The 23,069-nt window shown below is 41.1% G+C and overlaps 1 long non-coding RNA gene across 4 annotated transcripts in view; it reads left to right on the top strand.

Annotated features, from left to right (window-relative positions):
• LOC311603942 overlaps positions 1-21,093 on the top strand; it is a 44,218-nt gene extending 23,125 nt beyond the window's left edge. For all 4 annotated transcript variants that reach the window (XR_014781334.1, XR_014781335.1, XR_014781336.1 and 1 more), the window contains 2 exons: positions 6,513-6,648; positions 20,782-21,093. This is a non-coding gene — a long non-coding RNA (uncharacterized lncRNA). The remainder of the gene's footprint in view (positions 1-6,512; positions 6,649-20,781) is intronic.
• Positions 21,094-23,069: the final 1,976 nt, after the last annotated feature.

Here is a 23,069-nt window from a genome sequence, read left to right as displayed (position 1 = left end):
CTTTTATTCATCAAACATTTTTTTTTCATCTATCACCACAGACTTTCTAAAGAGATAGCGCACTTGGTCGGGCTCTGAAGAAAAGTGCTGTTCTTTCCCTGAGTCTCTTAAGCCCCTGAATGCTAAAGGCAGCACAGAGACAAATTCAGAAAAATGTCCTTAATCTAACTCTGTAAAACAGAAGTAATTCACTTTCAAAAGCTCATTCAAAACCAACCCAACTTTATATTCTGTTTACACTGGGTACAACTTGCATCGTCCTGACCTAAAATAAACCAAGCATCTGTAAAGTTAGAAACCCTATGAGCCTGGCTTCTCTGCAATTGGCTTGCAATTACTGAACGCTGCTGAAGCAAGGAGGCTTCTCTCTCTGCTGTTTTCTTGGAATTGCCTTTTTCTACTGTATTTTCTTTTGCCTGGCTGCAGGAGCCTCTGCCATCTATCACTGTACAGTTTACTTAAGGTAACTTTGCACAGTAAAGGGTGACTTGTACCATCATTGCATTGAATGTCTCCTACCATCTGCCCCTTTCTGCGTTGTTCATTCTGACACATCTTTCATCTAATAGCTCATGAGGCGCCTCAATGAGAACATCTTTCTTGACATCCATATTGGACTCCTAGCTCTTCGGTATTTGCATAGGGACTGACAAGGTCATTTGCAAATCTTCATATTAAGTTGAATTGCAGTTTCGTATGAATCTGTCATCCTCTAACTGAATTATGCATTGCTGAGCAAAGGCCCATATCCATTCCGTGTTGCTTTCATATGGACTGTGTACACAGAGAGGCCGCTGAAACTGTTACAAAATATGCAAACCTGAGTGGCAATGCAAACGCTGAAGGCAGCTTTGCACCGCTTTCCACACAGACAGCTCCTTCATGCAAAGTGACAATTAGAGAATCTTCTTATCATTCATAGATCTGCTCGATAAAAAATAGGGCCAACAGCTACAGCCTATGTGCCATTTCCAGTTGAAGTGAGAAATGTCAAAAGTAGGGACCTCATTGTGACAACATATCTGTTGCTTACTGCTTGGGCCCCTGGTAACCCTATTAGACATTGTAATGTATCCTCACACCTCGATTTCCATCCCCGTACTGTCCCATCAAGGGCAGGATGGGCATCTATAGTCCACAGAACTCAACACTTATTTTTTTGGGTCTAGGCTGCTTAGTATAAATAACAAACCTCAAGTTTATTTGACTAAATCTAAACCATTAATCATTGCCTCACTATTCAAAAGATTTCTGTGGTTTACTTTGTCGTGTCTTAATAATATCGTTGATATCTTTGTGAAGCTATCTTATTAGAATTTGTAGAACGGCCATTTCTTCCTTTGACGATGTTCATTCTCTTTTCGTGTAAATTTCCATTCTACACAATCTTTAGGAAACAATGTGAGGCTTAATTTTACAGTTTCTCATATAGGCTCTTAGCTCTTCCTTCTGTTAGGTGTGAATTTTCTTCCATCAGTTTATATGATAACGTCAGATCATCTTGTCAGTGTGTGCTGACCTTGGGTGGCAGATCCCTGCAAGTATGCAGTCAAGGTTGGCCTCGTGCCCCTCACTCTGCAGGTTTGTACAGATCAAAGCTTTCCAGAGCCTCCTAAGTACCCCGACATTCTCTGACTCTCTATAGGCTATCACTTCTGAATTTTCAGATCATATGAAGTCATTTTCCACCCCAAATCTGTGGGTTCAACTTTGCTCCCTGATTTTCTGTGCCACATCCCACCTTTGACTTCTCTCCCACAAAGCTCAACTACATGGCCTACCTGAGGGGTTCTGGTCTCTCCTAACTTTACAAGATCCATTCTGGAAATTTAAATAGAATTCTCACATGTTGTATCACCTTAGTGTCTTGTTGCACCAGTTAACAATGAAAACATGCTCCATTATTTCCAATACTCACAAATACCTTTCTATTGTTATTTATAACTATGCAGATTTCTTTTCTCATCTTTATTGGCATGAATGCCAAAGATTTGAGAATATCTATACAAATAAATTGAGTTCCCCAATCCAAAAACATTGTAGATATCTATTATATTTTTAAATTGTTTTCTTAGTTTCTCTAGTAATACTGTCCATCTCTCATTATTTCAATCATTAGATAATTCATACTTGTGATGGCTAGTTTTATGTAAACTTGACACAAGCTAAAGTCATCTGGGAGGAGAGAATTTCAATGGAGGAGATGTCTCTATAAGATGCAGCTGTACACGAGCTTGTAGAGCATTTTCTTAATAAGTGAATCCTGGAGAGAGCCCAGCCCAATGTGGATGGGATCATCCCTGGGCTGGTGATCCTCAAGGTTTATAAGAAAGCAGACTGGCAGGGTGGTACACCGCTTTAATCCCAGTACTTGGAAGGCAGAGGCAGGGAGATCACTGTGAGATCAAGGCCAGCCTGGTCTACAGAGGAAGATCCAGGACAGCTAAGGCTACAAAAACAAATCAAATGAGAGGGGGAGGGGGGACGCAGGCTAAGCAAGCCATGATGAGCAAGCCAGTCAATAGCACCCCTCCATGGCCTCTGCATTAGCTCCTGCCTCCAGGTCCCTGCCCAATTTGAGTTCCTGTCCTGACTTCCTTTGAACATGAACAGGGATATGGAAGTGTAAGGCAACCCTTTCCTTCCCAAGTTGCTTTTGTTCGTGGTTTTTCATCACAGCAACAATAACCTTAAGACAATACTCTGATGCAATTCAAAACCTATTTTTAAACATAATTTTTAGTTTATATTTTTAAAAGTAAAATAAACTTCATATTGATAGTTTACTCAGGTTTTATTATTGAGGGTTTCATGCATGCATATAATGTGCTTTGATCAAATCCAATCCCCTTCACCCCCATCAGTTTCTCCCCTATCCCATCCCCATTTTTTCCTCTCAACTTTAAGTGATTTAAAACAACCAGGAAAACTATTGCTGTGTGTGCATGAATGTAGGACCATGTACTTGAACATGAGGAGCGTTTTAGGGGCCTCATCCCTACAGAAAAATGACTTTGTCTCCCCCAGCAGCCTTCAGATTACCAATAGCACTTCAGATATATATGGTAGGCCCATAAACCTCCCTTTCATCCTTGCTAGGATTTAGGTTGGGTTTATCCTATGGAAGACTCCAAACTGCCCCTCTCTCCCACTCTTCCACAGGACAACCCAACCTCCACCTAATGCTTTGCTGTGAGTCTTAGCCTCTGATTCCATCAGCTGCTGGGTGGGGCTTCTCAGGAAAGTTAGGCTTCTACCTGTAACCATAGCAGAGTATCCTTAATGATGTCAGGGGTTGCCTCTCTCCCATAGGGTGGGTGTCAGGTTATGCCAGGCATTGGTTGGGCAATCTCTCGGTCTCTACTCATCTTTATCTCTGTACATCTTGCTGATAGGGTGAATTTTGGTCCAAAAGTTTTGTAGGTGGATTGGTGGTTCTCTTTCACCACTATAGGTCCTTCTTGGCTAGAAGATGGCCTCCTCAGTTTCCAGTCCCCTGCCAATATCAGGCTCAGCTAGAGACATCCCCATACCCTCCCTGTAGTCTACCCTGCCACAGTTCTCTGGCTTAGAACGCTACAGGAAGACCAACAGAGTCAATTAACCTAAACCCACGGTGGCTTATAGAGATGGAAGCACCCACCAAAAAGCATGCATGAAATTGATTTAGACCCCCTTGCGCATATGTAACCGGTGGGCAGTTTGATCATCATCTAGTAAGTTGAGAAGGTGCTGTCAATGACACGGACTCTGTTGTCTGCTTTCGATCACTTTACCCTAACTGGGCTGCCTTGGGCCTGACTTCAGTGGACGAAGAAGAGCTCAGTCCTGATGCGACTTTATGTGTTGGCGTGGGTTGGTGGGGGTGGCTCCCCTTTTCTGAGGACAAGGAGAGAAAGACAATAAGATAAAAGGGTGGGAGGGAGGGACCAGCAGAAGAGGAGGGAGGGATCTATGATCAGGATGTAAAGTGAATATATAAATTAAAAATGAATTTTAAAAAAGACTCCAAAGTGGAAGAAATTAATTTTTCTGTCTTTCTAAACCAATCAGTATGTCAGTATGGTGATTTTCTTTCTTTCTTTCTTTCTTTCTTTCTTTCTTTCTTTCTTTTTTTTTTATTAGAACAGATTTACTTATAAACTCAACAGTGACAGTAGGTTGTAGATACAGATTTCCGTTAAACCACAGTCTGGTACAATTATGCTAGATAATCAATAGTTCTTTACTCAAGATATAATTGCCTTATTGGAATCGGGAGATGTTCCTCTTTTGGTAATTTATAGCACATAAATACCATCACTTGGCTAGTCTGTCTTTTGTTGCCAAGAAGGTACAAAGGTCCTAGAACTCGAGTGTTTGACTTCCAGGGACAGTTTGACCAAATGCAGATTCTCTGCACCCTTCCCATCTGAGAGAATGGCTACCACATCAGAAAAACAGGGGACTGAGTTTAAGTGACAAATAATTATTCTCATTATTTTATGAGACATGTTTATAGTAAACAGTTATTGTTTATTTAGAAGTCAAATCTAACTGAACATCCTGGGTTTTTTTTTTCTTTTTTTCATGTCTGTTCAATTCATTAACCCTGTTCCTGAGGGGCCATGAAGGGACTGAGTGTGATATGGAGGATGTTTCTATGGATACTACACTCAACTCGACCCCAGTTCAGGTTGTCAGTCTCCAGATGATTGAGGTGAGGGAAAGGCATTTATCCAACTCAACGCCTCTCCCTCACCTCAATCATCTGGTGATTTTCTAACTGTAGGAAAAGTGGAGCTATACAACACTTGCTTCTGCCTTCTCAAGCATCCAATACTATATCTAACACTATCAACAATGATTGATCCTCTTCATCCGCGTTGCAAGAAAAAATATTATACATTACGGTAAATGCTCAGATTTGGTCTTTAATTCTTTTCTTTTTGGAGAACTATGATCTTCTTTTCTAAAATATTTAATCAAGATGCCATGACCTCCGAGATTTGTTCCCGAATTGCTATGTGACGTTTGAATCAGAGGGGCCTGGTAGTGCAAAATTGTCTTTCAAAGGAATCCTTACTAAGCAGAGAGGAACAAAGTCCTGAGGAAAAAAATAAATCAGTATTCTTGGCCATGATTCTTTAAAAATGTATTCAGAATACACTCTCAGAGGCAGGGAGTGGGTTATCAGTGCCTCTGCAATGGCTCCCGGTAATGTCAGCGATAGAAGGAGCTCTGGCGATGAAAGGACGCAGCCGTCCCTTGATGCCTCTTATCTCAGCCACAGCCACGGTTGGCTGAACTCTGCTTCAAGCCAGCTGAATTCAAAGTAGACCCAAACAGAAAGCCATAAAGCCAAACCGTAGATAGCTTTTTGGGTCCTCCTTCCTTTCATCCTTCTCGTATGTCAGATAGTCTCACTGTAGGAGTCCGCCTGCGGAAGAAAGACCAGCTGATCTTAATACGCAAACCTTCATAGCAACTGTAGAAAGACGCGAGGGGATGGAAAATGCGCTCAGATCCTGAATGGGAAACCCGGACTACCATTGAATTAGAAGGATTTGGTGGCAAATCCACTGCCTGGCTGATCAAGCAGCTATCCTGGAAGCGTCTGGACAATAGTAGAGGAGAGTAATCAAAGCCTTACTGTAAGGAAGTCAGGAAGAGAGCCCACTTAAAATTATCAATAATCATTAAAACAATTGTAAACCTGCTGCTGAGAGCTAGCAGAACTCAAAGGAAAGGAATCTCATGTGGAAAACTATCAATTCATATTATAATGAATTTAAACACTCTTTCCTCACTCAACGGTTAAACCTCCTGTAGGAAAGTTTTGAATAACACACTCTGCTCACGTGCTCATATTTGCATTATATAATTCATACAGAGATTCGCTAACAGATTTGTAGACAGGATAAATGACATTTCTTTGACTATTAGACTGTGAAAGTTATAAACACCTGTTAAGAGTGTACTTACACAAAAAAATGTGACTTGGATCTTGGCATGTGAAACCTAAGGTTTTTCTGTCCTGTGTTTCAGTGTGTGTTACAAGGTTTGGGAGTGGGTATTGTTCATACTTATAGCACCGAAGGAACACTAGCAAAGATAATGACTACTATTTTAACATTTACTAGACGGCCAGATTAAACTACGCTATGATGATGGGGTACTTCAACTGCGATAGACTGACCAACCGGAATCCTCTTTTCACTCAGTGTCTGTAGCAAGGCGGTGTGACTGCTATGATCTTACAGCCTCCAGCAGGGCAGGCGTTAATGGAGGCTATAAGTCCTAGTAAAATGTAGTCCTAGAAATGAGACAGCATCTCTTCTGAGGAATTCGAAGTAGCACATGGAAGACCCCTGGGAGGGCAAGATTGCCTCCTGATGGGAGAGGACGGAAAATTGCCTTGCAAAACAACATGTAGTGCAAGAGTCTTAAGTCATCTTTGGAAACGTCTTCTATACTAATCTAGTCTTTTAGGCAAACTGTCTGGCTTAATTTGTTTCTTGTTCCCATAACAGATACTTGCATCCTATTTGTCCATAAGAAAGAGTAGAAGATTATGGAAATTCATGACTAAGAAGCCCATGACAACAGTTGCCATGATCTAGTAAAGCCCACCTGGCTACGTGATAACGGGACTGAGACCATCACGAGGTAAGACGTGTTCTAGCTTTCTTTTCTTCAAAGAAAGCTTCCACTTTCTTTTCTTCAAAAGCCTCTACTGCCATCCTGAGAGCTCCATTTTCAAGACTTCATCTCCTCTTCAATTACTCCCCTGGGTGTCATTAACAGAGAAATCTGAGGAACAAGCTCCCAAGTCATGAACTTCTAGGGCAGGAGGACACAGCAAAGCCATTGCACACCCCATTAGCCATCGTCATCGGAGAGCTCTCATTTTCAAGGTCAGAGCTCTGTTGAGAAAGTGGAGGGGGGTGTACACAGGCAGATATGGGGAGAATGAAATGACTCCCAGTGATTCCCTCTGTCTTGGCTGACTAAAATCTGCTGTGTACTTTCTAAGAAGAAAAACAATTTTCTCTTTGGGATGGATAAACCACTTTCAAAGAGAGTTACCAAGAGAAATTAACTCTAAGGGTGAAAGAAATATGATACAGGAAACATCTTAACAGTAACATCTGTCTTTTTTTATAAATGTTTTTGAGATTATAATTATATCTTTCTTCTCTCTAAACCCTATGATGTAAAACACCTTGCTCTATTTCAAAGTCATGGCCTATTATTTTTAACTATTGTTACATACATATATACATACATACACACACAAAATCTCTCTCTACATATATGTGTGAGTGTATATGTGTGTCTGTGTGTAAATACAACCTGATCAATCATAATATTGATTGTATGATTTTGTTTTCACGGATGACCACTTGGTATTGGGTAACCAGTTGCTGTGCTCTTTTTATATATATATTTTTAATAAACATCTTTGTGGGAAAGATTAAGCTTTGTCACAGGTGGAAGCAGTCTTGGCGGGCTTTACTCTTGGGGCACCCCATGAATACCTAGTGATAGACTGAGTGGAGCCTTCCTGGGCTTGGAATTCAGGAAACAGACCTGGAAACCCCACCTGGGCTATTGTTTTCCTAATTGACTCTCAATGGGAGAAGGAGACACCCTTTCCATGTGACTCAGGGAAGTAGGGAGGAGAGAACAACAAGTTCAGCCCGGGCGAGAGCTTGTGGGGAGCAGCAACCAGGCCGGACCAGCACACGGGCCAGAGAGACACCTAAGGACCCGTCCTGTGGAATGAATACCGGAAGGCTCACTCTTTTGTCCCTTTAACCTTTTTTCTTTCTTGTGTAAGCTAGTTGGGTTGTATAATAAAGTTTAATTGTTAAAAAACAGAGCCAACACATCTTTATTGCAGATAGATGGGAAAACCATCAAAGGAAAATGGATCTCATGAAATGAAAATATTAAGAAAATACAAATTATTGTTGACATACATTGGATCAAAAAATGACTCTGAAACATGTAGTTAGATAGCTTGATATGGTGTAATCTAGTGTTTTCTCTTCTAAGAGAAATTTTGCCATCCCAACTGTGAATACACACACAAAACCAGTCATTTTACATTATAATGTCACTTTGAACTGCTCTGTCCAAAGAGAAAATTCTGACTGGCTGTGCTGGTGTTTTATATCAATTTGACACAAGCTATACTTATCTGAAAGGAGGGAACCTCAAAGCAGAAAACTCCTCTACAATGTTGGTTTGTAGGCAAGCCTATAGAGTATTTAGTTAGTGATTGATGGGAAAGGGCCCAGCCCATTGTGGGTGGGGCCACCCCTGGGCTTCTTGGCTTCTGTTAAGAATGCAGTCTCAGGAAGCCAGGAAGAGCAAGCCAGTAAGCAACACCCCTCCATGACCTCTGCATCAGCTCCTATACCGAAGTTCCTGCCCTACTTGTGGTCCTATCCTGACTTCCTTCAACTGTAAGTGCAAATCAAATAAACCCTCTGCCCTCTAAACTGCTTTGGTCATGGTGTTTCATCACAGCAATGATAATCCTAAAACAGAAGTTAGTGCCAGGACTGTGTGGCATTGCTGGGGTGGTTTTGGAAGGACTGTGAAAGGACTTTAGAACTTTAGCCTAGAAGAGGCAAGGAGCGTCAGTGCTTGGTGGTGCATTCTATAGGAACTTAGAAGATAAGATCTTCAGAACAATGAAGATGATAGAGGCCTGGCTTGCTAACTTCCAGAGAGAAGTTTGAAAGCCCTTTAATGACTCTACCTGGGCCATTTACTATTTTGAATTAAGAATCTGTGGTTGACAACCAGGAAGCATGTATGGTTCTGACCTATGACCTCTGCATATGTGTTATGGTTGTGTAGCTTAGTCTTTTTGTGGGACTCCTAACAGCAGGAAGAGAGGCTGTCTCTGACTCTCCTGCCTGCTTTTGGAACCCTCTTCTTCCTACTGGGTCACCTTGTCCAGCCTTAATACAAGGGGAGATGCCTTGTATTATCTCAATTTGATATGCCAGGTTTGGCTGCTATCCCTGAGAGACCTGCCCTTTTCTGAAGTGAAATTGAAGAGGAGTGCCTGGCAGGGAGGGCGGGACTGGTAGGGGGAGGGGAAACCGTTGTTGAGGTGCAGTCTATGAGAGAAAAATAAATAACAGTTCAAAATAAATAAAATTAAATAAATCATAAAAATAAAAAAAGGAACATGGGCCAGAGAATCACTAAGCAGGGCTCACTGGGCCTCACAGAGACTGAAGCAACTATGACAGAGCCTGTACAGGTCTGCACTAGGTCCTCTGCATCTAGGTTACGGTTGTGTAGCTTGGTGGTTTTGTGGGACTCATAACACTCGGAGCTGGAGGTCTCTCTAACTCTTTTGCCTGGTTTGGCGGCCTTTTTCCTCCTACTAGGTTGCCTCATCTAGCCTGGATATGCAGGGTTTTGCCTAGTCTTATTGTAAGTTTTTATGCTGTCTTCGGCTGAGGCCTTGGGAGTCCTGCTCTTTTCTAAAGGGAAAATGAGGGGGCATGGATGTGGGAAAGAGGAGAGGTGAGGAAAGGGACTAGGAGGAGTGGAGGAAGAGGAAACTTCAGCCAGGATGGAATGTATGAGAAAAGAATAAAAAGCAAGTTGTGGTTCTGGTTGTCTGGGAACTGGAGAATCAGCCATTATTAACAAGATACCGGAGTCACTAAAATGATCCCCTTGTTGTACTAGTGCAATTGATGCTTTTTATCTAGAACCAAGAAATAAACTGTGGTTAAAAAGACACCAGATTCACTGAAATGAAATCTTCTAGGAAGAGGTTCTTAAGAGTCAACACACACAAGCAGCAGTTCCGAGGCCCGCGAGCTTGCACCTTGTGCTAGCAGTGGAAATTGGTGGTATGGGTCATCCAGGTGGCGCTGGTTTGGAAGGCAAGAAGGAGTCATGGAGCACAGCTGAGCTTTGGCACTATGCAGCAGGGTTGGAGTCCCTGAAGAGAGGCCAGGGGAGGCTGTTGTTGAAAGTACAGTCCAGTGGCAGCGAGAGACCCCAGCATTGTGGAGGTGCCAGTATCATGGGATGACCTCCAAAAACAGGTATGAATTGGAGCTGGCCTAAGCTAAAAATACGAGCTGTGTACACTGCAGAGGGAGGAGCAGCAAAATGACCCAAGTCCCTAGGAGGAGCTCTGAAGACGAGGTAGAGATCAGATATTGGCCATGGAGTTATTTACACTGTGGGGTTTTGGTTTTGATTTGATTTGACTGTGACTGTGACTCTGTGCTGCTGCTGCTGCTTCTATCTTGAAGTAAGAAAATATTTAATCTATTTGATTTTATAGAAGTCCACAATTGATATGGCACCAACCAAGGACAATACATGCAGTAAACATCGAACCCCTACCCAGATCTAGCCAATGGACAGGACATTCTCCACAGATGAGTGAAGAGTGGGGACTGACTTTCACATGAACTCTGATGCCCCATTTTTGACCACGGCCCCTTAATGGGGAGACCTGGTGGCACTCAGAGGAAGGATAGCAGACTACCAAGAGGAGAATTTATACCCTATGAGCATATACAGGGGGAGGAGGTACCCCTCAGCCACAGTCATAGGGGAGGGGAATAGGGTGAAAGTGAAAGGGAGGGAGGAATGGGAGGATAGAAGGGATGGGATAATAATTGAGATGTAATACGAATGAATGAATGAATGAATGAATGAATAAAAAGAAGTCCGCAGTTGAAAACTAAACTTTAAAAAGAGATTTTATGTAGCCTGTTGTTCTTGTGGGACTCCCAACAGTGGAAGTGAGAGTGTCTCTGATTTTGTTTTTGCCTGCACTTGAGACCCCTTTTCCTCTTCCACCTGGATTGCCTCATCCAGGCTTCATATGAAGGCTTATGCCGAATTTCATTTTAACTTGTTATACCGTGTTTGTTTGACATTCCTGGGAGGCTTGCCTTCTTTTCTTTTCTTTCTTTCTTTCTTTTCTTTCTTTCTTTCTTTTTTTTTGCGAAAGAAAGAGGAGTGGATCTTGAGGAGGGAGTGACTGAGAGGAGTGGAGGGAGGAAAAATAAATTTTAAAAGGTGATTTTAGAATTTATAGAGACTGAAATTTTAAAAGACAACCTTTGAAGGGTTTGAATTTGTAAGACTGTAGGACTTTTATTGTGGTGTCTTCTTAAATGTGCGATGTTGGGAATAAACAAGAAAGAAAGGTTGTGGCTTAATAATGATGTGTTTGTGTGTTACCTTGACAACGTTTGCTGGCTAGTTTTATACCAACTTGACACAAACTATAGTCATCTTAGAAGAGGGAGACTCAACAGAGAAAATGCCTCCATAACATCCAGCTTAAAGGGTTTTCTTAGTGTTTGTTGGGAGGGACCCAGCCCCCACCTCAGCTGCTGCCTCCAGGTCCTGCTCTGTTTGAATTCCTGTCCTAACTTCCTTTGATGATGAACAGTGAAGTAAAAGAGTAAGCCAAATGAACCCTATTCTCCCCAAGTAGCTTTGTTCATGGTGTTTCATTACAGTAATTATAACCCGAAGACAGTGACCAAATGATTGTTTTACCCCTCCTCCTCCTTCTTAATTGTGTAAGAAGAAGAAAGAACACAGAAAGCAATGCTGATTTGTAAGGAGGTAGGCCAATACTAACATATTTACAGCATTGTACAGATTTAATTCCTAGTCATAAAATCTTTTAGCATTTAATTGTTGTTCATAGTTATTTCTGTGTGTATATCTGGCTCTGTCAGGAATGAATCTTAATTCTTAGGGAAGTTATGTCCTAATATTAAAATAGTTCTTTGACTCTTCTGACTGTAAATAGACAAGCTATACTTTTTTTTAAAAAAAATTTACAACTTTTACTATCATCCTCTGACAAGAAAAATATATTTCCCAGAATGATAAAAGCCAAACTACATTCCAAACCCTCTTGCCAGTCTACTTGCTCAGGACTGTTGAATTATACTCTATGGTAGTAACTAGTGCCTGTTTTTGTGAGTGACATTATATTGTCCCACACTCACTCTCACTTGCATGATGTCTACGGAAGCTTTTATATTACCACAGTCACTTTACACCCTGCAAAGCCCAATATCTTTACCTTTATCTCTATAATAAGAGTAGAAACATGCTAGCCTATAGCCTACTTAAACACTAAATATCTTCCAATTTCTAGTTTCCAGAATTCTCTGATTCTATGAAATTTCCCTGTAAAGCTTGGAGCTACAGAAAGTTTCTGGGTATAGTAGGGGAGTTACACATGCCCTAGAATTATCAACCTCTTGCTGTTTTAAGATTGGACAGAGACAAGTGGTGGGGATAATAAGTCTGTTACTGCAGAGTCCATGTAATGGTTAATTTTAATTAACTAATAAATATAAATATTGTATAAATAGGATGAGTTACTGTATTGAACAATTTTGTTTCTTATCAACATTATTTACAGATTTGATTGAACAAGAATACCTGCAGTCCTTACTGTATCCCATCCATCCTCCCATCCATCCTCCCATCCATCCTCCCATCCATCCTCCCCAGGATGTGCAAAGACAGCAGCAGGCAGCTATCAAACCAACAACAACAACAACAAAAAAAAAACCACATACGAATGTTGAAAGGTAGAAAGAGATAAATCGTCAAAACAAATACAGCATAAAGGGGATGCTGTCAGACATTACTCTTTGTCCTTTACATTTTCCTCATAATCAGTAATGATTACCAGCAGTAACTAACAGTTACTGACAAGGGCAGCTGTGTCCTATCTCCCTGATGCATTGTAATCAGGTCACTGAGAGGAAGCTCAGCAGCTAAAAGCTATCCATTTTCTTTGCAATAATCATGCAATATAACTTACTTTATCAGCACTTCGTGGCAGAAGAGGCACGCTCTGTCATGTGGTCTCATTCATGCCTACTGTCAGTGTTGTTAACACTTGAGGAACCTTTGTACACATCATTATCTCATACTCTTGAAGTCCATTAGCTTTTCCGTGCCTTTGCTTCCTGGCTAGCCAGAGTAAAGACTTAAAGCACTTATCATCGAAAGCCATAAATCACAGGAAGATTCAGTCTTAGTGACAGTGTGCCACGGACCAGCTCAGTTGGGGATAGGTCCCTGCATACGGGGTTCTTGAAGCATCGGTGGACAGAAGATAAGGCAGTGACAAACAGAAACAAAACTCACGAGAAAGTTTTGCATCTGAGTGTATTTTTTCAAGCAAGCAGTCTAGAGTTATATACATTCATTTCAAAAGCGGGGGTGGGGGAGTGTGGGGGAACTCCAGTTTCCATGGAGTAGGGTCAAAGGGATCAGTGAGCAGTCAAGCATACATGGTGCAGGTACAGACAGTTTTGTCATAATTCGAACTATAACTTTAAATGCACAGTAAAAGACAACATCATTTGTAAGTAATTGGCTTGCTATCAGTACGGATGCATTCCTCGCCAAAGCTCAGCCTTCTCTTGCTAATTATTTTGCCCAGCACCTGGTGCTGAGGTTACAGGAATCAAGATAGTTTTTTTGAAACACTCTGTTTTTTGGTAAATGTCAAAAGATAGCACCAAATGGCTAATTCTTAGGTATGTTTCTTTGATAAGTAGAGAAGACCAGTGGAGCTTGACGGTGAACTTTAAGCTTGAACGATCCCTGGCTGCAGCCCCATGTTAGCAATGTCTCTTAGCGATGTGCATACCTGAAAAAGATTCTGACCTGGGACTGAAGTCTAAGAAATAGAATAGAGGGGATGAAGCTTAAAGAAATAGGATAAAGACAGAGAATCGGGTGCTAGTCTTCAGGCCTGTGCAATGCTTGTCACACAGACTCTACTGAAGAGGGCTGACAATAGTGTCCATTGTAGTGAACAGGACTCGGGCCCTGACTCATTAGTTATCAAAGCCACACAAACTCCAGTTACATTCAAAAACTACCACCTGGTGCACTAGCCACAATAGGAAGCCTCTTAAGATTGGAGAATTATCTGTTGAACGATGCCATTCTCTAACTTCAAAAATTGAGCCAATGAATCTAAAAAATAAAACCATTAAAGCTCATTAGCCATAAGAGAAGCAAAAATTACAACTACACTGAGATTTTCTCTTACACTGATTGAAACAGCAATTATTAAAAGAGAAATGCAAATAGAAAGTCTTAAACTTAAAACGAAAGGATGACAATCAGTAATTTGAAATTTCAATATAAAATACATTGGTAAAAGTAAGTAGGATCCACATCTGGATCCACGGCCTTTCTTTCTTTCTTTCTTTCTTCCTTTCTTTCTTTTTTGCAATCCTGATCCCAGTTTCTTCATATGCAAAACAGAATTACAAATTACTACCTCATAGTATTGATATCTTTTGTAACAAAATGATTTTGAAGCAAGCGTATGTGCTATACCAAGAGGTACCTGTTAGCAAGCTTAATATATCAATTACCTCAATACTTATAAAGTGTGCAATATCATTGATATGTACCAGACTATATATATGCTCAAACAAGTGAACTTTGAAATTTCATACACTCATATAGTACTCAAAGGAAACAGTATTGAGATTTTTCTAGCACATTTAAAATTCCTTTGAACTCTTTTCTAGATAATTCTAGCTGTCTACTTCCAAAAATAGGAAGCAACCTGGTGGGGGCAGGGCTTAAAATGAATGGGATTTTCTACTATATCTATGGATATGGCTGTTGTGCTTTTTTTAATGAATATACTTTGAGAGCCATCCTCGTAGTTGAGTATATTTTTCTCTGTGTTACTACTCAGTTCACTGATATACCAAAATTTGTCTATTATACTCTTGATGGATATTTGGTGGGTTCCAGTTTGAAACAGTGGTAAAAGTTTTCATAATCTCCCTTGGCAAATCATTTTGCATACCTACTTTTATTTCTCTTGAGAAACTGGAGAGAAAGATGCTAGGAGTGGGTGTATATACGGCTTATCTAAAAATGACAAATGTTCCTAATGTGCCAGACTGTGTCACACTTACAACAGGACTGTTTGTACTGCCATCAAATGAAAGTTATGGAAGGAAACTATCCCCTTCCACCCACACTTGGGGTTAGTCGTCAAGGCAGATGACATCAACAGAAAGAGTGTCAGAAAGATTTACCACTCACATAATGAGGTTTTCTGGGGAAGAGTTTCTTGTTGGTTTCCAACTCCATTCAACATGCTTCGAGAAGAGGAAGAGGTGCCTGAGTGGGTTTCATGACTTCTGTGGGTAGAGTTGGCACATAATGGGCACAGGGGGAGGAACGGACGGTTCTTCGTGCAGGTCAGGTCTAGTGTGGTGTAAACTTCCAACTAGTGTCAATAAAGGAAGCAGAGCTTAACAAGATGAAAGGCAGAAATTGGGGAGGTAGTAAGACCTGAAAGTATCCACGAGTTAAATTTTAAAAACTAAGACAGACAGACAGACAGACAGACAGACAGACAGACAGACACACACACACACACACACACACACACACACACACACACACACCACTAACTTGGAAATGTCTAGGATCTGTTTTTTTAAGACTTGTAGACCAATATATTTTTTCCATGTTCATAGCAGCCTTATTCATAATAGCCAGAACATGGAAACAGCCTAAGTGTCCATCAATAGAAGAATAGATAAAGAAACTGTGGTACATATACACTATGGAATACTATTCAGCTATTAAAAACAAGGAATTCCCGAAATTTGTGGACAAATGGATTGAGCTAGAAATGATTATAATGAGTGAGTTAACCCAGAAGCAGAAAGACTCAAATGGTATATACTCACTTATATCTGCATATTAGCCCAAGGAGCATGTCCCATGAAAGCCTTCACTTACCAGGAAACTGAGACAGAGGGGAGGACATTCTATTGGGACTCTAGATGAGAGAAGCATGGGAGAATGGCAAAGTAGAAGGATCCAGAGGGTCCTAGAAACCTACAAGTAGAACATTATGATAGGCAGATTTGGGCTCAGGAGTACCGCTCAAACTAAGGCACCAGCCAAGGACAACACAGGAGGTAAACCTTAAACCCCTACCCAGATCTAGACAATGGACAGAACACTCTCCACAGTAGAGTGGAGAGTGGGATATTACTTTCTCACATACTCTGGTGCCTCACCTTTGACCATGTCCCCTGGAGGGGGAGACCTGGTGGCACTCAGAGGAAGGACAGCAGGTTACCAAGAAGAGACTTGATACCCTATGAACATATACAGGGGGAGGTAATCCCCCTCAGGAACAGTCATAGGGGAGGGGAACAAGGGGAAAAGAGGAGGGAGGGAAGAATGGGAGGATACAAGGGATGGGATAACCATTGAGATGTAACAAGAATAAATTAATAAAGGAGAAAAAAATAAAAAAAATAAAAGTTTATTATGTTTATTTACTATATAAGATGCCAGTATCTGAATCTCAAGAAATTCCTAATAATAGGAAAAACCTTTCACCCTTTCTCTTTTTGTCTCAAATCCAGAACACAGTGACATCAGGCAGTGATACAATGACAAAATGACAAAAATGAGGGGAAACCTTCACTGTTGGGAATTTGTGTTTCAGTGTGCTGTGTGCCAGGTCAGAGAAACATAAAAGCCCGATGTTAAAACATTGTTCTAAATTAATCTCAGATTAGCTGGACTAACAGAAAACAGTTGTCATTTTGCCAAGAAAGGCTTTAAGATCCATATGCAATTCATTTATTACCTTGGCCACTTCAGGCCCAGTGTCCTTTCTGTCATGAAGCCCTGGGACTTAGAGTCCCTACTACAGGAGGTGTAGGCTCTTTCTCTCTCTATTCCAATTCCTTCCAGATGGGCCACTAGAGTTAGTGATAGTGTACATTTCATCGTGAAATTTGCAATGTCACCCTCTGCTTAATGGATTATGGGTGACAAGTCAATTCCCCAAGATTCAGAGCCTTCATTCTGTTCTCTGGGCATATCTGAGGGTTGTTTGTTTGTTCGTGTTTTTAATGTTATCAGAAAGATCTCTAAATGTCTTATTAAAGGGGCCAGTTTGGTCAGGATATTCAGAAGAATGTTAAGCATACAGCCTACAGTTATGCAAAGAATTACCCCAGAATCCCCAGGACAGCGTCTGGAATTGCTCCTCATCCTGAGGCAAGGCATCTGCCACTGGCTGGTTTCTGTTTTCTGAAGACCTTATTACACTAAAAAAATAAAAGAAGAAGGAGATTGATTTACACCTAAGCAAGCTCACATGCATACATGCTCACATGAAATAGAGAAATTACATTTGAATAAAACTGATCCATTTAAAAGATCACATTCTCACTCTGGTCGTCAGCTTTTCTTTTTGAAGTCATAAATTCCTTCTACAGATCCACAGAAAATGTCCTGTGTTTGACATTTGCCAAAAACTATAGAAATTAAAGTGGGAAAAAAATCTAATTCAGCCTCTATCTTATTATTTGTATAACTGTAGTCAAAATATTTCATAAGACATTTGCCAATTGATACACCGTGGATAGTTCATGTGTGTGTGTGTATTTCTAATGATTATGACTGAACTAAATTAATTTGAAGATACTAATTTTTTATTTTATTTTGTTGTTTTCTTATTTAACAAGACTGACCGAACATTGTTCAACATATTGTGTTCTTAAGTCTCAGCAAAAATGTGAATTAAAATCATCAACTGGGGCTTCAAGAGTGTATATTCCCTGCTTCAAGCAGGAGTGTTTCTAACAATGTGTACATAATGGAAGGTCACATCGCTGCATTCCTGTGAGTATGGATAAATGAGGCCATCCACCACTCTCTGAAGCACCAGAGACAATGCAGTGCTCACAGACACAGCAGTGAATATGGTCAAGTCTTAGCTGTAGGAGTGCTAGAAAATTTTCAGGAAATAGGCCAATAAAAAGGCACCTTCATATAAGTAGGGAAGAGGAATGCTCTCAGGAGCCCGGGAAACCTTAGCTGCATCCTCTTTGAAAGTGGAATTCACTCTGGAGCAGATAAGAGGAAGGACCTGGCTGGCAGAGAAAGCATCTTACGCAGATATTCAGCAAGGCGTGGATCCTCTGCTACTTGAGGAATTTTAAGTAAATAGTTTTGGGAGCAATGCATGATGACAGACTATGTCATGTTAGGTCTTGTAAGCTATGTCAAGTATTTAGAATTTAGCTAACTGAACAGACATAGTTTTAAAATGTGTACAATATGTATCTCATATCTTTAAAAAAAGTCTGTTATTTACAAACTACAAAACAGTCACATACACTCTCTAATATTCATTTTTCTAATGTCTTAAAGGGAACCATCCTTTTATGTAGTTAGTAGATAAAATACTTTGACCGATAGAATAGGTTTTTTTGAACTCCTTTTTCCTTCCAAAAGGCAGATTTTTATCATTAACTCTTACAGTATTAGCTCCCAGAACATGGCCCATAGGCTATCCCAGCCATAGCCCAGGAAAGGCTAGAGCCTGGACCACAAAAGCTATAAAGGACAAACTCTGCAAATCACGCAAATCGTCACTTCTCTGCTAATGGCCTTACTCTTGCCTCCTGTGTGTGCTTGGTCCTCAGATTTGGGGTGTGAAAACTTGAGCCACTGGGTGAACTCACTCATTATGATAATTTCTAGTTCAATCCATTTGTCCACAAATCTCAGGAATTCCTTGTTTTTAATAGCTGAGTAGTATTCCATAGTGTAAATGTACCACAGTTTCTTTATCCATTCTTCTACTGAGGGACACTATCATATCATCTGCAAATAGAGATAACTTAACTTCTTTCTTTCCCATTTGGATCCCCTTGATCTCCTTTTGATGTCTTATTGCTCTGGCTAGAACTTCAAGAACTATATAGAAGAGATATGGGGAAAGTGGGCAGCCTTGTCTGGTCCCCGATTTTAGAGGGATTTCCTTGAGTGTGAGAAGCCTGGGAGAATAAGGAAATAGAAGGATCCAGAGGGTCCTGGAAAACTACAGGCGGTTCTGGGCCCTGGGGTCCTCCTCAAACTATGGTACCAGCCAAGGAAAATATAGGCAGTAAATTTCGAACCCCTACCCAGACTAGCCGATGGGCAGGACACTCTCCACCATTAAGTGGTGCCCCATATTTGACCATGTCCCTTGGATGGGGACGCCTGGTGGCACTTAGAGGAAGGATAATAGGTCACCAAGAAGAGACTCGATACCCTATGAGCATATACAGGGGGAGGAGGTCCCCCTCAGTCACAGACATAGGGGATGGGAGTAGGGGGGAAGCAGGAGGGAGGGAGGAATGGGAGGATATAAGGGATGGGCTAACAACTGAGATGTAATATGAATAAATTAATAATAAAAAAAGGGGAAAAAAAAGGAAAACTTGAGCCAGATGCATTTGTGGCTCTCAGTCTTTACATCATGCTTATCAGTTGGTAGCTCTGCAACAGCAAGCAGGAGCTACTTACATGTGACTCATGGGGTGTGGGGCAAGAGTGGAAGGCAAAAGGTTAGATGGAGAGAATAGAAATATAAGCCTCTGCATGGATATATACATTTTAATATTATGTATGACTCCCACTTTCCTCCATAACCTTTTTATTGTACAGAAAAAGAAAAAGGCAAGTAGAAAGTTATACCCCGTTATTCAGCAACCTTAGCTCATTCTTCCATGCGGGAGCTGGGATTGCATGGGAAGTTCATGCTATGCATGCATACCAGGAGTAGGGACAGCATTCTGCCTTTGTATTCCTATCTTCAGACTCCTGTTACTGAGGAGAAACATGAAAGATGTCTCCCAGTCAACAAAAAATACTAATGTGCATCACGAAGGAGAGCCCTAGGAAAGTGGGCAGGCTAACAATATAGAGAGAGCCAGGCAGGAGGAGAAAGCCAGAGCTTTGACCATGAAAAATCAAGACTAAAGGTAATAAATAAATAGTTTGAGCAGTCTTGTTTCCAGCAGATGGGAGAGTGATTGCAAAAGTGCAGAGGAAAAAGATAACTATGTTCAGCTAGATGAATAGAGAAAATACCTTTAACACATTAAAACAAAATGGGAATGTGGTGTAAGCAAACCCTCAGAGTCACAAATTCTAGTAGAGACTCTAAGACGGTAGCTGCCTTTCTGCTATGCAAGTTATAAAGCCGTTGGTGTGTGCCAGCCTTCTGTAACCCAGAGCTGCCCTACTGGAGACTGCCTTGTAAGCCATCAGCACACAAACAAACACACTGCAGATGTCTTAAAAACAAATGAAGAAGTATCCAGAAGAGAAAACTAAAAACAAAAGCCTCCTCTATGACTCTACGTGCACCCTTCCTTGAGAGCATGCAATAAAAGAAAAAAATCTCCAATGGTAAAAGACAGCAAGAATGCAGGTGATTTAAAAACACCCACTGGAGCTGTAATAGTTCACACACCTTCTGGTTTTACATTCCTTCATTTCCTGCATGAGTCGCCACCCGGGATGAGAAATGAAGACCATAATCCTTCAGAAAACATCGGACTTCTGACCCAGGGCACTAAGTTGCAGCCTTTCTGGAACAAGGCATGGGGTGGGAGGGAGAGAAAGAGGAGAGGGGAAGAGAGGGAGGAAAAGGCAGAGGGAAACAAAAGGGGAGGAGAGAAGAAGGGAGGCAAGGGAGTCTGACCCAGAGTCCAGGCATGCGCTCTTTGTTCTGTGTGTTATGTTGTGTGAAGTGATCCCCATCACCTCCACTTTATAGACGAGGAAGCCCTTTCAAAGAAGTTAAGATCTGTCTATATTAAGTCTATTCACATCTTACAGCGCAATGGCTGGGACTGCTGTGTTCAGACAGTTTATCCACTCCCTACTAAAGCCCAGTCATTCTTTCAGATCCAGTCTTGCTGGGCCACAATGAGCAACTGAGAACATCTGAGTCAGTCATTGCAAGCCACTGTCCAACAAGCAGAGGAGCTGGGAGCGTCTCCTTCATCTGAAGAGGAATCCTGTTTCATTCTACATCCCTGTTCATCGTCTACAGAAAAGCCAGTAATCCAGAATATGTCAGGAGGGCACTGTGTTATACTCAGGACAAGGATGGTGCAAGGCCCTGCCTTTTCCCTGCCTTCAAAATCATTGTAGACCCAATCACTGTAACTTTGGAATAAGTGAGTCAAAGCCACATAAATGCCATGTAACAAAATGATCAAGTAAAAGGCTCTGCCACTGGTAAAATTAAGATTTATTAATTATGTGTTTTATATGTAGTGATCATAGGTATGCATGTATGCATATGCAAGCATGCACATAAATAAATCAAGTATTGTCACTTCCTAACCAACTAGGTTAGACCAGTTTATGTTGTTAGAGGGTATCAGAAAAATATTTGCACTTCATCCCCTTAATTTTAGTCTACCAATATGACTATTTCAGATTGTTTCCCAGATAATTCCTTCTTAAGAGTCTGTTGTTCCACTGGTTTAGTCACCTGCTCCCTGGTCAGTATTCAGTTCTCAAATCTCCCAAGGCAATCTCTCTTAAACTACAGCAGTGAAAAATTGCTTTCAAATACAGAGTAATCCATTTTAGAGACTACTTTCATCTGAACGCTGAGAATGCACAAGACTGCACCCATCAACTTGGGGAATATACAGCAGAGACACAGTATTTTGTCAGCTCTCTGGAAAACCAGGCTATGTTGCTTATTGTATTTATGTACATTCTCATTCTAACATTGTTCTATTCTGATTTTTGAAAGATATGTTAATTCCTTGTAGGTTCGGAAATGAGAAAATCCAAGCAGAGGTAACTAAGGCGTTATCTCAAAAACCATGCTCCTGTCAAATAGCACTATTCACGAGAAACTAATCTGCACAGGCACTCAAGACTGGGGGAGCCGGATGGATTTGTCAACATTTTCTGGATAAAGAAGTAATGACCCTTAACCTGTCTTCTAGGTATCAGTTAGGGTGTTCTGTAGATGAGAACGATGCTTGTTGAGACAGTGGCTTGCACTGACTTATTAACTAAAGGGAATCCCAGGGAACCTACGAGATCTCCCTGACAAGAGAAGAACCCTCTGGTCCATGCTCACAATCTTTGCCCTTCCAGTCTGCGGGGCCCAACTCTGGAACTTTCTAAATTCCACCTGGTCCTGTACAGGTGACATCTTGGGAGCCATGGGAAGATTCTGCACATTCTGGTCTTCCAAATGATCAAATTATTGTTTTTTGCTGGGCACTGGGTCCTATCTGGAATTTTGGGGTCACCTCAACAAGCACAGGCTGGGGTCCCGGGATCTAGCACCTAGTCCTAACTCCCTGGCTCACTCTGCCTCTCCAGTCGGCCTTGCCCCATGTGTGAAGATGACCGGCAACCAACTGAACTAGGATTAGGATTTTGAAAAGAAATTCTAGAGTTTTCTCAAACTACCAATTCACACAATCTACTCGGAATATCTGCTGCTGGCTCAAGAAATCCAGAATGTTCTCCAGGGGGGAAAATGTTAAATTTTATAAATCCAGGGACTATAAATCCAGGGACATAATGAAAACTTGCTCATATGAAATATTAAATGAACTTAAAATTTCTAAATCATAACTTTTTTCACAGACTATTTTAAAATCATAATTTTTTTTTATTGTCAACAAATTCTAAAAGCAAAGATTTTTCTACCTAATCCTCAGAGTTGGCTTTTTATAAGTTCTGGATCTAACCAATGTTATTTCTTGTGGAAATCATAATGAAAAGGCCCTTATGCGGTTGAACCATCTACACCACCTGAGCTGTGCCCTGCACCTCTCCCCTTAACTGGCAACAGATTTCTTTTGTCTAACTCATTTCGTTTATTACTCTGAAACCTGACTCACAGGCATTGTCCAACCAAAGTGCAGAAATTTGAAAAATATCACTGCTCTGTCCTTCTGGGTCAGTGTGGACAAAGATTGTTATGTTCCTATTCCTTCTATATGGAAATATCTCCCAGGTAGGAGCTGAGGGCTGAGGGAGTTTTCAGATGCTGACGTCGGCATGGGTGTGACAAGCATGTGTCCCAGTTGAAGATTCTAGGGGGTTACAATTAAATTTAAGGGGCTCAGATTTGTGAAAAATAGTCTTGCTTGCAAAAGTTTATTGTGGGCTTGTGTGTGTGTGTGTGTGTGTGTGTGTGTGTGTGTGTGTGT

Source organism: Acomys minous (genome assembly GCF_964271855.1).
Source record: "Acomys minous genome assembly, chromosome: 8".
NCBI lineage: Eukaryota > Metazoa > Chordata > Mammalia > Rodentia > Muridae > Acomys > Acomys minous.
This window is presented reverse-complemented; position numbering and strand designations above follow the sequence as displayed.